The 16,206-nt window shown below is 38.4% G+C and overlaps 1 long non-coding RNA gene across 1 annotated transcript in view; it reads right to left on the reverse strand.

The window, feature by feature from the left end:
- Positions 1-3,190: 3,190 nt before the first annotated feature.
- LOC147995704 (uncharacterized) overlaps positions 3,191-16,206 on the reverse strand; it is a 57,733-nt gene continuing 44,717 nt past the window's right edge. The window contains exon 5 of the long non-coding RNA XR_015683811.1: positions 3,191-5,662. This is a non-coding gene — a long non-coding RNA (uncharacterized LOC147995704). The remainder of the gene's footprint in view (positions 5,663-16,206) is intronic.

Consider the following 16,206-nt stretch of genomic DNA (forward strand, 5'->3'; position numbering starts at 1 on the left):
GAATTCACTATCTCCTTTTGATGATTCTCATGGGAGTAGTGTTGGCATTCTCTGTGAATTACAGGGGCGTATTTCCACAGAACACAATGGATACTGACTCTTTGTCCATCTGTAAGCCAGCCCTGCCAGCTGCTATTTTGGGCAAAGAGAACTTGAGAGTGTTCAAGCCTTTGGTTTGACATCATGTATTTAAATACTCAACACTCCACTGAGTTTTTTTAAACTTCTTCAAAAAAAAAAAAGATTCAGACAATATGGTAGTATTTATATGAAGAAATCTGGAAGAATCTGATAACTACCTTTTGGATTCTGAATCTCTTTTCCGTTGAGCAACTGATATGAGGAAACAATCCTCTGAAGAGCTAAACGATGAATGCCATTCGTAGGTGCATTCTTACATGGTTACCAGACAAAGACTTGATATGATGGGCAGCATGAAACTTCCCAATGAGATGAGCAAAGTCACACAGCCCTATATTAATGGAATAGAGCACGCCAACACTATACACTGCTTTTCCTATTGGAGATGATAAAAGTAATACAAGACAATTAAGCTATATTGTAAAATTAGTTTGTAAAGCACAGCACTTAATTATGCAAACAGATGTTTCTAAATGTCTTACAGGAGCAGAGGTTGAAAGGAGAAGTTAAGAAGGACACAGTAGGGGCTGGGGATTTAGCTCAGTGGTAGAGCGCTTACCTAGGAAGTGCAAGGCCCTGGGTTCCGTCCCCAGCTCCGAAAAAAAGAACCAAAAAAAAAAAAAAAAAAAAAAAGAAGGACACAGTAACACAGTAATATGTCCTGGACCAGATGACAGGAAATGCCAGGTATGATGGAAATTTACAGAAGTGTACCATGATGAGTGACTAGAAACAAATCATAAAAAAATGAGAAGCCCCAGGTTCACGTTCTAATGAAAAAATGTCAACTTTTCTTCCACCTTAATAAGCAAGCTCAGGAAAAGAAGAGCTTTATATAAAAATATGCAGAAATCAACTCTATCCCTATGCATGGCAAAGACTAATTCAAATATCTAATCTAGACAAATATAGCAGCTGTCATGATTTGAATGAGAATGGCCCCCATAGGCTAATAGGTTTAACTACCTGATAGAACTGTTTGGGCAGGATTAGTGGGTGTGGCCTTGTTGGAAGAGATGTGACATGGGATTAGGCTGTGAGGCTTCAAAAGCCTCACCATTCCCAGTGACTTCTCTCTTTTACTTGCAGATCAAGGTCTGAGCTCCCAACTGTTCCCATGTCCATGCTTTTGTTCTGCTGTCATGGACTCTAAATTTTCAAAACCAGAAGTCCAATTAAATACTTTTATGAGTTACCTTGGCCATGATATTTTATCATGTCAATAGAAGAGTAACAACAACAAAACTATCTTTAATATATAACCTTGTAGGACATAGAGGGAAAAAAAACCCGATAGAATTTTTGCATCTATAGCATAGATGCAAAACCTTCCAAAATAACATCTATATCAAATGCTACATTATTCAAAATTTAACCAAGGTCCTTTTTAATAGAATTGAAAAAGGCTATCTTAAAAGGCAATACTTAGCTGGGCACCATAGCACCCTGATATAATTCCAATACTAAGGTGGGAAGCTTTCAAGTTCAAGACCAGCCAAGTCTCAAACAAACATATAAAATATAAATAAAATGAATATAATAACAATAAACATAATGCTTAAAATTAACTAGATGGGATTTGAAAAGAAGCACTGTGTAGTTCTTGATTCTCATGAATATTAAAATCTACCAAAAAGTTATAAAACAATAATGAGATTTTTGGTATAGAAAATGTTAAATAGACAAATGAATTGGAATAAATATCCAAGATACACAAATTATATAAAGCATATCAATTAAATGTATGCATTAAATATAAAATTTAATCATATGCATATTTATTCAAGCATTTGCCTATGTTAAAGCTATATAACAATAAAGTAGAGATATGTAATGATAATACATACTACCAAAATAATAAATAAATAAGTAGATAAATAAATAAATAAATAAATAAATAAATAAATAAATAAGAACAAATCTCAGATGATAAACTCATAGGGATAATTTCAAGTCATGACAAACAGACCTCGGAACTAGGAGAGCCATAGGGAAGCTAGACAACACACACTGTTTCAACCCTAAGTTTTTTCTCTTTCAGTTCAGACTTTCTCCATAACCAAGTAAGGTTAAAGAAATAAGCCACACCACAAACAGCCTTTTCCTAATCCACAGGAACACATGCCAGTTCAGTTCATTAGTCTTTTAGTCAAAATAAATCTACCTTCCTGAAAAAAAGCACTACTCTTTCATGGAAACTAATAAATAACAAACACAATGATATTCATGAATGACATCATCTCAAATCCATGTGGGAAAATGTATTAACCCACAGTAGTGTTAGGTCAGTATCTGCACCATATATACATATAGATAGACAGATGATAGATAAATGGATGATAGATAGATAGATAGATAGATAGATAGATAGATAGATAGATAGATAGATACTTTCCTAGGTATTGTATGATACACTGAAGACATAAAGGAACTCTAAAGGTTTACTACACAACAAAGAAAAAGTGCAGAACGAAACCCAAGAAGTAGTATAAAAAGCAAGAAAGAAGAATCATAAATCTGAAGATCAGGAACTCCTACACATCATGTAGGGACATAAAGTCCAGCCAAGAGCTGTGAAGCACAAACTCCTGCAGAAGATGGGCAGAGAAAACTGCTGTATACTCTGTGGGCTGAGAAAGCATATCTGAGAGTTGCTAATACTTACTGATTCTCTGGGATTCCTTTTAGGCAGAACCCACTGCTATCAGAACCAGACGCCCTGGTGTAAAATCCTCAGCAATCTCATCACAACAATCTAGGTGCCTGTTCCTTTACTCCATGGTTATGCTCACTGGTAACATAATATTGGGAATCTGTCGTGTGTGTGTGTGTGTGTGTGTGTGTGTGTGTGTGTGTGTGTGTGTGTGTGTGTGTGTTTTAAATGAGCATCACCCCAATTTTATTGCCCCAATTCAGCAAGAAGAAGTTGTGGATAGTCATCATCGCCATCTCTCGGGTTTGGGTGTCTGGTTATGGTTACTGTATAAATTACAGATGGGTTGTCATTTTAAGGTATAATTTGGAAATGGTCATAATTTTGAACAGGGAGGAAAGAGAATGGCATTTATTCTTGAACAAAGCATTCATAGGATTCAGTTACATGAAAAGGCAAAAGTAAATGATATGAGCTATTTATGAATAGAATGAAAACATTTAGCATATAAAAATTATTTATGTTTGATACAATAACCACCACATCTTTGATACCAGAGGATACTAGCTGCTTTTTCTAATGCCACAAATTTTATGAGCCATAAATTGTGCACGGGCCTGTGCAAGGCTCAATCAGACAACAGTGGTACAGTTCTCTGTGTGTAATAACATCACATTAAACAATGAGTTTAAAATGTCCGAAAAACAGTGTCCTCAGAGAGAGGTGCTATGTAGGATACCGAGGTTGTTGGCAGGCTTTAGTCTCCGTGTTCAGTGTCTTGGAGCAGTTCACAATGACAACACAACATGGAAAATGTATCAGCTTCAGACTATGTGGATATACTTAAGAAGCAGATGAAAGGGGGTGCAGAGAATATTTGGGGTGGAGAAATAACATAAAATGATTGGGTAAGAAGCACAGCATTTACCTCCAACCAACAATGCCGATGGACAAGGAAGTTAATCATGTTCCTTATGAACCATCCTTGTTCGTCTTTCAACATTTGAAGGTTAGGAACTCATGGCCTCTATTCACACAACACATTTATGTAGGATTTATTTTTACCAAAGAGAAGAAGTTAAACACACCAAGTACATCGTCCACCCATTGAGTGTACCATTATGCTCCAATACTTTGACACAAGGTGCCTGAAGTAATTCTGATGTGGCTACCAGGTTTTGGTTTTATTTTATACACTTTATTTTAGGACATATTCCTTGATATCAAGTCCAAATATTTCAGGCCATACTTAAGACTTCATTTGCCTTACAGTTCAATAAATGTGGAATACAATTGCTTACTGATGAAAACTTTATACTTTGATTTACCATTTTTGTCCCTACAGGAAGCTTCTCTCCCTTTGTTTTAGATATGATTTTGAAATCCACTATCAGGCACTGATAGTAATAGAGACATTCCACGCTGGTAGCCAAGAATCTGAATATTTATTACAATTGGTTATTGATCAAATTAACTCATAAAAGGATAATTGTCTTTCACCTGCTCAAACAAGGAGCAAAAAAAAAAATCCTTAAGTAAACTGTGCACCTTGCACAATCCATATGAATATATTAATAGCACTAAAATTTTGGTAGTAAATCTCATATATTACATAATGTAGAGCTCTGACAAGATTCAGACAAGATTCACAGGGACACTGAGATGACCTGCTGTTCCAACTCCCTGCCTCGGAGGCTGTTTCCAGAAACTCCCTTCTAGAATAGCTTCAGATATAACTGCTGATTGCTAATGGACTGACACAGTTCATTCAGCCTTTCAGACAGATCTAGTCAGGACTTCAATCAAGTCCTGAGCCTTCTAAGCACACAGGGACTAAATAATAGATGCTAAAGCTAGCTTTCTTATGTCTAACCAATTTTTCTAATTTCCCTACCCTGCCCCACCCCTTTAGAAAATGTCATTACCTCAATTCAACAGGAAGAAGTTGTCAATAGTCGTCATCCCCATCTCTTGGTTCTGGGTATCTGGTTATGTTTACTTTATAAATTATAAAAAGGTTGTCATTTTAAGGGATAATTTGGAAATGGTCATAATTTTGAATAGAGAGCAAATAGAATGGGATGAATTACTAAATTTATTCTTGAATAAAGCATCATATACCCATAATCTTACAGTGATAAAAATCTTTATAATTGATGCAACATTGAAGTTATAATTTCTTACATTGGTACAGCATTTATATGGCGATACAGATTTAAGGTTTTCATTGGTATAAATCTTTGTATATTGATACAAAATTTGAAATTAACATTGATCAGCATAATTACATCAGCATTGTTCCTATACAACTCATTTAAGAATACAAGGCTTTGATCCAGTCCATCAATAGCTGCTATTACAAACTATTTATTATGATTAAGTAATAGGGGCCAGATAGTAAATTCATGGTTACATTAGATTCTGGTTTAATTATAATAAAGTGTTTTCAATATTATTCACATAGAAATAGCTAAGAGTAGTCAAGGTATAAGAGTTCAGACATACCTTATATAGTCTTCAAAAACATCAGAAATCCACCGAATTTGACATTTATAATCACTTCATTATTATTTTTGCGAAAAGACATGTCACCTCCTGACAGTGCCCCCTTCATAGTTCAAAGAAGATATTGAATGTCATAACCTCCATATGGAGTTGCTCCAGTTGTGGCAAGGTAGCTACTGGGCAAGAATTTTCCTAATTCATCTACAGACAAAAACTACTGTCCAGGAAAGGACACATGATGAGGGACAGTCGACAGCTTAGCTCTGCCAAGACAGGGTAGGCTAGCCCTGTGCAGTTCCTGCTTCACTGAAGTTCTGTACGATGGCTCTGGACCAGAAGGCTGAAGACAGATGCTCCAACATTCTGAGGAATAAGGGAATAGTCACGTAGTCAGCTCTCTCTGCAAACTACATTTTTGAAGCTCTGTTTTTGAACTTCCTGTATATTCAGATAATATGTAATTCATTCTCAGGTCTCTGATGGGGTTGAAGACTAGTTATAGTCTCATAATTAAAATTAAGTTGTTTAGCATTGAAGAAGATGATATAGATTTGAAATGATAGTTTTCAGATAGTAATGCAAGTTAAAATCAGAACATAATTCAAGTATAGAATTATAAACTCTTTAAGTTAGTATAGATGTTAGAGTAATGTACCTAAATTGCCAAAATGAATGGATTGGACGTTATTAGTGTATATTATACCTTCTAGTTCACATAACTGTTATAACTATGCTTGATGTATATCCGAAAGAAAAGGCCTTTTTAGTGGATGAAAAAGGGCGAGATGTTCTGGACTTCATTTATTCCTTATATTATGTTAATTAGGTTCCCAAATTACAAGAGACTCACACGTCTGGGTATGAGACACTGACAATCCCTGCCCCTGCTGGTTCTAATTAGTAAATAATGTTGCCAGCATCCGATTGCTGGGCTGGGAGGCAGAGGCAGGACTTGAGGTTCCTGGCCAAGGAACCTGAGGAAAGAGGAGATCACCATTGGTGGGAGGAGAAGGTCCCAGCCTGAGAAGTGTAGGACAGAGAGACAGAGACAATACTAAGATGTAAGTGTATGGGGTTGTGGCCCACAAGGGTAGCAGCCAGGGTGGAAAGTAGATTTTAGTAAGACTATCAGAGGAGAGGCTGGTGTGGATGTGCTCAGCCATTGTGTTGTTCAAAGCATATTAAAATAGAAGGCTGTGTGTGTGTGTGTGTGTGTGTGTGTGTGTGTGTGTGTGTGTGTGTATGTGTCTTTCATTCATGGATCCAAGACATTTGCACGGGTAGTGAGGAGCTCATGCACACCCACCGGGAGGGAGTTTAGAGCAGATTAATATTCAACCACTTCAAGTCTTCAGCAAAGAGGTTAATAGAAAGAGAAATACATACCACATATGTAAGAATGAGTTTGACTTGTAAAGAGATAGCCATTTCTCTCTTACCTTCTTTACAATGGCTATGTATACACTCCCATGGCTTTCAAAGTTACACTTTTTAAAGAGGATAAATTTTTTAAGTAATGTTTAAAATGAAGTAGAATGGCATTATGTGGTTTGCGTAATTCTCTTATTTAAAATATTTTCCTTTTGTACATGAAGTTCTTAGGACAAATTATGAAGTACATTATTGAGATTTAAGGAGGAAAATTCATTGTTAACAAGAAAGAACACAAACTTATGAACGTCCTGGCTCTGCATGAGCAGTCTTTTGTTTTTGAGATCATTTGCAACATATCTGAGGGAAATGTGCATTATTTCTGCAAGCAATTTTGATTTCCTAGTGGAGTTGATGTTTTCTTCCCTGTTAACAGGAGAGGCAAACGAGGTCCCAGAAAGAAGGATTTCCTTCCCTCTCCATGTCTCCTGGGTTTCTTTTCATGCTCCTCCTGCCTCATAAACCATGTGATAGCTGTAGAGGCTTCATATGTATGGTCGTGCGATCCTACGCTTGGTTCAATTTTATGCTTCTTTGGTCCTCACTAAATTTCTTTCTTGTAAAGTGTCATTAAAAACATAACCAAAAGAGCACACAGGTTACATGAATTCTAAGATATGAAAGTTGATGTCAACTGTCTACCTGCGTCTGTTCACAGACTCACACACACCCTTGAGCTTTTATTCATCCAAGCTAACACAGGTGCTTGGGCTGTGGCAGTGATCCTCTTTCTGGTGTAACCTTTTCTGTTTCACAGCAGATTTACAGCAATGCCTAAACCCTGATGAATCACAACACTACTTTTTCCTTCAAGTATATCTACATAAAAGACAGCATGCATTAACAACACCTACAATGTGAAGCATGCTGTGTTTTTGACGCCTGCTCCTGTTTCAAACAATAAAAATAAATCTACCAAGTCTTAAAAATGCCAGCATTCCTATGCCAAAGCCCCAGAAATAATAGATAAGTTTTGTGATATTTATTTTAAAAACATAATCACTTTCTCATAATCACTTATCTTATTTTCTGCTGTGCAAAATAGAATTTTCATCAAATCGCTTAATACATGATTAAAAATTCCTCTTTTGTAAATTAAGTGGTTTCTAAAGTCCCCAGTAGATAAAAGAGCTAGGCAACAGAGGTGACACATCGGCTGGGATTTGGATGAACAGAAACTGCTGAGAGAAAGAACATGCCATTCTTTACCTATGTAAGAAGATCATGCATATTGCATACATTGTATACATTGTTCACATTGTACAGAAGTAACAGCCATTCTTATGTTGATAAATTTTCATCAAAAAATTATGGGACCAATGGTCCTCTACTAAAAAGGTGACTTTACCCTTCCCGGGTGGAAGTGTATTTGTTGATATCTGGGGCACTTGGGGGAGATTGCTAAGAGTAAGAATTATTATGAGTATGTGGTGGGCAGAAGTCAAAGATGCTATTGAATATCCCATGATGCCAGAACACTATAAATGAACACAAAGCCGAAAAGTCGAAGGAACTTTGTACTGCACACTAACATTTCCACACACACAGAACATGTGGGTGAAGTCACGCACCAGCACCACTGGGGTCCCCGACCTGGTTTTCCCAATCACCAGGCCTTGCGTGCCTTCTGGAAGGGATCTTTGTCTCTAATTATGTGGCATTACTTATGGGCATGCCTTCGCAGTTTGTAGGAATCCTTAGTACTGCCCGAGTGTTCTGCCTGTCTTCAATTTTCTATATGTGGAACTGTGTATGAATATATTTGCTAGATATTCTTTTTAAATTTTAAAAGTATTTTTAGTGATTCTTTGTCAAAGTATTTTGATCATATTCATCTCTATCCCATTCCTTCAAGATCCCTTTCCTAACCAGTCAGCTTTGTGAGTTGTCCTTGTTCTAAAATTATTGATTCCAATTTATGCTTGGGTGGGTGGGTGGGATGTAGTTGATCTACTAAAGGCTATAATCTTAAAGAACACTGAGTGTCCCTCTCCTAGCAGGTGTCATGTGACAATAATAATAGTTCCTCAGCTATGAGTAAGACATCCTGATATTCTGGGGCTGAACTTGGCCGCCCTCATTCAATTACTTTTGGATTAGCTTTCTGTTGTTAATCGTTTCCTTCAACTGCTTAGATTTTTCTTCGATTCCTTTTCACAAGTTGGAAACTGAGCTGAGAGGGTCTTGCCCTGAGGTTACCACGCCCTTTATTCTACCTTGAAACAGGCCTTTCTTTAACCTTGAACATTAGACTTACTTCGAACATTACATATCCTGGTGCTCCTTTTCTCTTCAAGCTGGGCATTTTGTATTTATTTTTTGACCTGTTTGCTATTTTTCATTATGGATTTTCATAAGCAAGGTCATCAGAACCATATGACAGAGTCGATAATAAGCTCTCTTGAAATTCTCTGCCAATATCATTAATCCAAGCCTCTTAAATTTAGCCTCCAGCAATCTTTTAGGACAACGGCCAAAAGCGGCCACATTCTTTGCCAAAATAACACAAGAAATAACACAAGTAAGTAGGCCACTTACTATTCTCACCTCTGAAACCTCTTGATCTGGACCCCAATAATTCACATCACCTTCAGCACCACTGTCCATGTTGCTACCAGTATAACCCACTAAGCCCCATTTAAAGCATCCAGTCACTTTTCTAGTTCAACGTCCCAAAGTCCACATTCTACAAACAAACAGAATAGTCAGGCCAGTCACAACAGTACTCCCAATGCCTGGTACTAATTTCTGTAGCCTAGGCTTTTCCTGAAGATGTGTCCTGCAGAAAGCAAGCAAGCACACATTGAGTGGTCTAACCTCTGGCAGCTGAGTGCTTCAGTCCTCAGCCACAGCAAGCTGGCCCCTGCAGCAACCTTAAAGCTTGGAAGAGGACTCTGAGAACTCCTGCAATACTGAGACCATACGCAGCAAATTATTCCTACAATTCTGTGGCTCACAGCCACAGGAACTGAGCTCATTAAATGTGTCATTTTAAGCCACTGGATTCGTGCTAATTTGCTACACAGGTTTTGGACATGTTTTGTCTCTTAATTTATTCTAAGTAAATAACATGGAATTTATATCGTATTTGCCAGTTTTAATACAACTTAATTTTTATTCTTCCCCTTTAGACAGCCAGTTCAAACTTGACTGGAAGGAAGTAGTTTTATAGTGTAGGCTTTGTTGTTGACTATCTTTTGTTGTGGTGTTGGTTCTGCATTTCAATATTGTTATAAAATACGGGATGTTTTTAAATGCTCACTAATTAGATTGAGCAATACTCCTCTGTTTATAATTTCCCAAAACTTCTTGCCAGAAATAGGTAGGCTTTTAAACAATTGTTCTGCACCTTTTAAAAATAACTTGATTTTTTTCTTTTAAATGTATAATGTGTTATACAAATACTTTATTCAAACCTTTTATTTTTGAGGCAGGGCTGGGAAAAGCAAGTTAGTCACAGTACTGTGTCCTCACATGTCTTGATGTAGATGGACAATATTGGCTGGAGGATTTTGGATCTAGGCTAACTTCTGAGAACAACGTTTCCATCTGTAATTTTTTTCTTTCTATTTTAACACCAAGAATATGCTCGCTTCGTGCAGTGGCTTCTCTGGAACAATTGTAAAAGACTGCACTATTTCCCTTTCAAATATTTTAGACATGAGTGAAAAACTCTCTAAATTTAGACGCGTCCTCAAGTTGGATGTAGCATCTAGGGATAATCAGGATAAATAGGATGACTCTGCTAACACTCAGAATAGTGTTATATCTGCATAGATCGCTCTTGTTTTAGCAGTCCTTTGCCACTGTAAAAACCTGTCTAGAGACATTGATTGAACATGATTCTAAAATTTACTTGAATTCTTAAACTTATCTGGATTCTGAACACTTTCAAGTTTACTTTTTGAAACAAAATGTGTTCTGTTAACTTAAATCTTTTATTTCCTTAAAAGATCTAAGACAAGTCTCAACATAGTGGTAGATGCCAAAAATCTAATCACTTAGGAGGCTGAGCTAAGAGAATCAAAAATTCAAGGTCAGCCTGGGCAGCATTGCCTGTTTCAGGCCACCCTGCCTCACAACAGCAATACCCACAGAAGACCCACAGAAAGAATTCAGTCAGCGCCGTGTTTCTGAAACACTAAATCTTAAGCCATAGAACATAAACGTGCTGAACCACGTGGTAAATTATCACATGTTGGTTTGTTAATGAGTGCTACTTAGGTATCAAAGCTCAGATGTTTGTGTTCATGATCCACAGGAAAGTACAAACCATATGCTTCTACTATGGACAGCACACTCGAAGTCATGTTGAGCAACCAAACGTGTCTCACATATCATAAAATGAACTGCTACCCTGATATATATCTATACCTATCTGTCTATCTGTCTGTCTGTCTGTCTGTCTGTCTGTCTGTCTATCTATCTATCTATCTATCTATCTATCTATCTATCTATCTATCTATCATCTCTCTCTCTCTCTCTCTCTCTCTCTCACACACACACACACACACACACACACACACACACACACACACACACCCTATTTCCGCACAGGCATGCACCCATAAAATACAAATTTATTCCCTCTTTTCCCAAACCTAGCCTCTGTTTTCCTCAACACAGCAAGAAGTCAAAGACTCATCCAAGTCCTGGGCTTTGATACACATTGCTAGATCACACCATTTAGAAAAGCAAATTTTAACATGCTAACAAGAGCATATATATATTTGATCATTTCAAAGAACACTTGTCTTTTCTAAGACAAATTTCTAAGAATAGTAAGAATAGTTGATTCTTTAAACATTATACTGTGCTGGCTACTTTTATTGACATACTTGATACAGCTTGATTCATTTGAGAAGAGATAATCTAAATTGAGAAAATGCCTCCATCAGATTAGCCTGTGTATTCATTTTCTTGATTGATGATTAATGCAGAAAGGCCCAGTTCTGCTGAGTCCTGCATGGCTGAGCAAGGGACCTTGTGACATTGTTCCTGCCCCTGGAGCACGGCTGACAGGGCATGGACCTCCATAAGTGTTGACTATTGTTAGGCATGAAACTTGTTTGTACAACGATGTGCACACCTTACTTTATGCTCCTCCTTTTGGAAATATTTTTCATGCCAAGGTTATCAAGGAATGTTTTCCCTGCCAAATTTAATGACTTCATGATAATTTGAAACAGTACCAGTCTGGGAGGCAAGGGTGTGTCTAATAGAAAAGTGGTAAATGCTATGACATTCAGGACAGCCCTTAAAGCTGGGAGAATGAATTCTGAAAACAGGAGTTTAAGAATATATAATATCTCCAGTATGCAAAATATAAGGATGCAATATAAACTATATGAGGGGCTTCTCAGACATGAAAGAACAGAGGGAGCTGAACAATGAGCCAGCCTGTCAGAAAGATATTAAGGAAGGAGATAAAGAGATTTAGGGAGTGGTGATCAAAGGACAAGATCCCACCCAGCTAAGTTTATTGTTTGTGCTTACAAAGGCAGGCAGATTCTGAGTTCAAGATTTGCATAACACAGAGGTCCAGGCATGGTGAAAATGGTAATCTCAGAATGAGATCCTACCCAGTTAGCTTACTGTCTGTGCTTTCAAATGCTGACAAATCTCTAAACTCATTTGTCATGTTTTGATTGCTTGTTTTGTTTTGTGTTTTGCTTTTTTAAAAGTGTACTTGCTGTGTTTTCTAAGAATCAAGGGGCTAAGGTCATAAAATTTCAATTCATGGAATAATCAAAAGGGAACCTGTGATGTACAATTGAATTTATATGCAAATAAAGGACTAGGCTTTGATCCACAAGAGCTGAGCAGTCTGGTGATCTCTGTAGAACTATGTTGAGCACAACACAGGACTATCACTTACAACCACCTTATTGGCTTTGAATAGTTTATTTTGGCTCTTCCAAACACCACTTCCTCAGGCCCCTTCTCCAAGCCAAAGCTGGTCCTTTGCACAGATCACTGTGGGCAGTATCACACCTTGGCTGATATGTCCAGGTGCTACAAGAAAGCAGGCTGAACAAGCAATGATGAGCAAGCCAGTAAGTAGCACTCCTCCATGGCTTCTCTAATTCCTGCCCCCAGGCCCTGCTCCGTTTGAGTTCCTGCTCTAAGTTCTCTCAGGTATGGATTGTTACCCTTTTCCTCCCCACATTGCCTCCCCCCTTTTTGAACATGGTATTTCATCACAGCAATAGAAATCCTAACTAAGACATATGTGTATCAATTTCTGTGGAATGCTTTGAAATTGAGTTTCCAAGAAACAGAAGTTTCAAGAAAGGTGCTGTTCCTTACGGCATTGCTTGGTGTTTAACCACCTCTCTTCTTCTTTTGTTTTGATTGTTTGTTTGTTGGTTTGTTTGGGTTGTTTGTTTGGGTTTGATTTTTGAGACAGGGATCACTTAACCATGCCTGTCCCTGGGACTTGCTTTGTAGACCAGGTTTTACTCAAACTCAGAGATCCACTGCTTCTGTCTAACTGCTAGAACTAAAGGGTATGGTTCACCATTCCCTTCTTAACCACCTTTTTTTCATCAATTTTTTTCAACTTGACAACTTTATGGTGATTTACATAGATGTCCTTGTTGAAAGTGTAAAAATATACTAAGTGACAAATAATAAATTTTAACACTTTTTTTAGTGAGGCAGAAGCTTAATAATCATTTTTTAAATTTTTATTGGATATTTTATGTTTTTAAATTTCAACTGTTATCTCCTTCCCTCCCTCTCCAATATACCCTCTCCCCCCCTCATCATGCTTCTATGAAGATGATCTCACTCCCACCCACCCATTCCCACCTCAACACCCTAGCATTAACGTTCATTGGGGAAACAAGCCTTCACAGGATGAAGGGATTTTCCTCCTATTGATGCTGGACAGTTCCATCCTATGCTACATATGTAGCTGGAGTCATGAATCCTATGCATACTCATTGGTTGGTGGTTTAGTCCCTGGAAATTCTTGGGGAGGGGCAGTCTGGTTGGTTAACATTGTTTCTTCCTATGGGATTGCAAACCCTTCAGTTTCTTCATTTCTTTCTCCAATTCCTCCAATGCAGTCCCTGTGCTCAGTCTGATGGCTAGCTGCAAGCATCCTCATCTGTATCAGTAAGACTCTGGCAGAGGCTCCTAGGAGACATCTATATCAGCCTCCTGTTAGCTAGCACTTGCACTTCTTGGCATCAGCAATAGTGATGGGTTTTGGTTGCTGCATATGTCATGGATCTCCCCACTCTTTGTCCCTATATTTCTTCCCATGAGTATTTTGTTCTCCCTTCTAATAAGGATTAAAGCATCCACATTTTGGTCTTCCTTATTGAGCATCATGTGTTCTGTGAGTTGTTTCTTGGGTATTCTTTCGGCTAATAACCACTTAGCAGTGAGTAAATACCATGTGTGCTCTTTTGTGACTGGGTTACCTCACTCAGAGTGATACTTTCTAGTTGCATCCATTTGCCTATGATTTCATGAAGTCATTGGTTTTAACAGATTAGTAGTATCCCATTGTGTAAATGTACCACATTTTCTGTATCCATTCCTCTGTTAAGGGACATCTGGGTTCTTTCCAGCTTCTGGCTATTACAAATAAAGAGGCTATGAACATAGTGGAGCATGTGTTCTTATATATTGGAGCATCTTCTGGCTTCAAAAATATTGTCTAGTTTTGGTGGTTGTATATATATGGGCTGGATCCCCAGGTGGAGCAGGCTTTGAATGATCATTCCTTCAGTCTCTGCTCCAAATTTTGTCTCCGTATCTCCTCCTATGAATATTTTTGTTCCCCCTTTTTAGAAGGACTGAAGCATCCCCACTTTGGTCATACTTCTTGAGCTTCATCAGATCTGTGGATTGTATCTTGAATAATTCGAGCTTTTAGGCTAATATCCACTTATCAGTGACTGCATACTGTGTGTGTGTGTGTGTGTGTGTGTGTGTGTGTGTGTGTGTGTGTGTTTGTGATGGGGTTACCTCACTCAGGATGATACTTTCTAGTTCCATCCATTTGCGTATGAATTTCATAAAGTCATTGTTTTTGATAGCTGAGTAGTACTCCATTGGGTAGATGTACCACATTTTCTGTATCCATTCCTCTGTTGAAGGGCATCTGAATCCTTTCCAGCTTCTGGCTATTATAAATAAGGCTGCTGTGAACATAGTGGAGCACGTGTCTTTGTTGTATGTTGGAGCATCTTTTGGGTATATACCCAAGAGAGGTATAGCTAGGTCCTCAGGTAGTTCAATGTCCAATTTTCTGAGGAACCTCCAGACTGATTTCCAGAATGGTTGTACCAGCTTGCAATCCCACCAACAATGGAGGAGTGTTCCTCTTTCTCTATATCCTCGCCAGCATCTGTTGTCCCCTGAGTTTTTGATCTTAGCCATTCTCACTGGTGTGAGGTGAAATCTCAGGGTTGTTTTGATTTGCATTTCCCTTATGACTAAAGATGTTGAACATTTCTTTAGGTGTTTCTCAGCCATTTGATATTCCTCAGCTGAGAATTCCTTGTATAACTCTGTACCCCATTTTTAATATGGTTATTTGACTTTCTGGAGTCTAACTTCTTGAGTTCTTTGTATATATTGGATATTAGCCCTCTAAGTCCTCTATCATCTCATGATATGTGATTTTAAATCCAAATCTTGCTTTTCCATTGTTCTGGAATATCCAGTATTTGCTGTGGTAGGAGAATTGGGTTCTGATGATACCAAGTAGTCTTGGTTTCTTTTTGCTTTGGCTCTTGTGCTTGCTTCTCACTATCTGGTTATCTCTGATGTTATTTAGTCTTATTGTCTCTAACTGGAGCTTGTCTCTCCTGTGGGTCTGTAAGCCTGTGATATTAGGAATGAGAGCATTCCTGGGAGACCAGCTCTCTCTGAGCAGGTTTTTGTTCTGGAGGGCTGTGGGAGAGGTCGGTCCAGATGGAGATCAGAAAGCCTGTCTCAGGCTGCCCCACAGCTCTTGCGTTCTGCAGTCTTCCTGCGGGTCTCTCCTTGGACATTCCATGGAGCAAATGTGGGGTCCCACCTGCGGACTTAGGAGTGAGAGCGCTCTTGGGAGACCAACTCTCTACAGGCAAGTTTTGCGTCAGGAAGGCTGTGGAACAGCCCCAGCTCTGGGTGCAGATTGAGACTGGAAGTTTCCCCTCCCAGGATGCGCTGAGGTTCCTGTGCCCTGTGCACTCCTGGTGGGTCTCTTTTTGGACACTCAATAGAGATAAAATGTGGTCCAACCTGTGGACTTAGGAGTGAGAGCACTCCTGGGAGACCAGCTCTCTGTGGACAGGTTTTGGGTCCGAAGGGCTGTGGGACAGCCCCAGCTCTGAACACAGATGGAGACAGGGCAAATTTTAACACTTTAAAGCATGGTATTTGTCCCAATGTCAAACATACAAAAGCTATTCAGAAGTTTTGGCTTCAATATTTTAAGATCTATTTTAATTATCTTAAGTATGTGTGTGCAT

This window comes from Rattus norvegicus, chromosome 3 (assembly GCF_021556685.1).
Source record: "Rattus norvegicus strain SHRSP/BbbUtx chromosome 3, alternate assembly SHRSP_T2T, whole genome shotgun sequence".
Taxonomy (NCBI): Eukaryota; Metazoa; Chordata; class Mammalia; order Rodentia; family Muridae; genus Rattus; species Rattus norvegicus.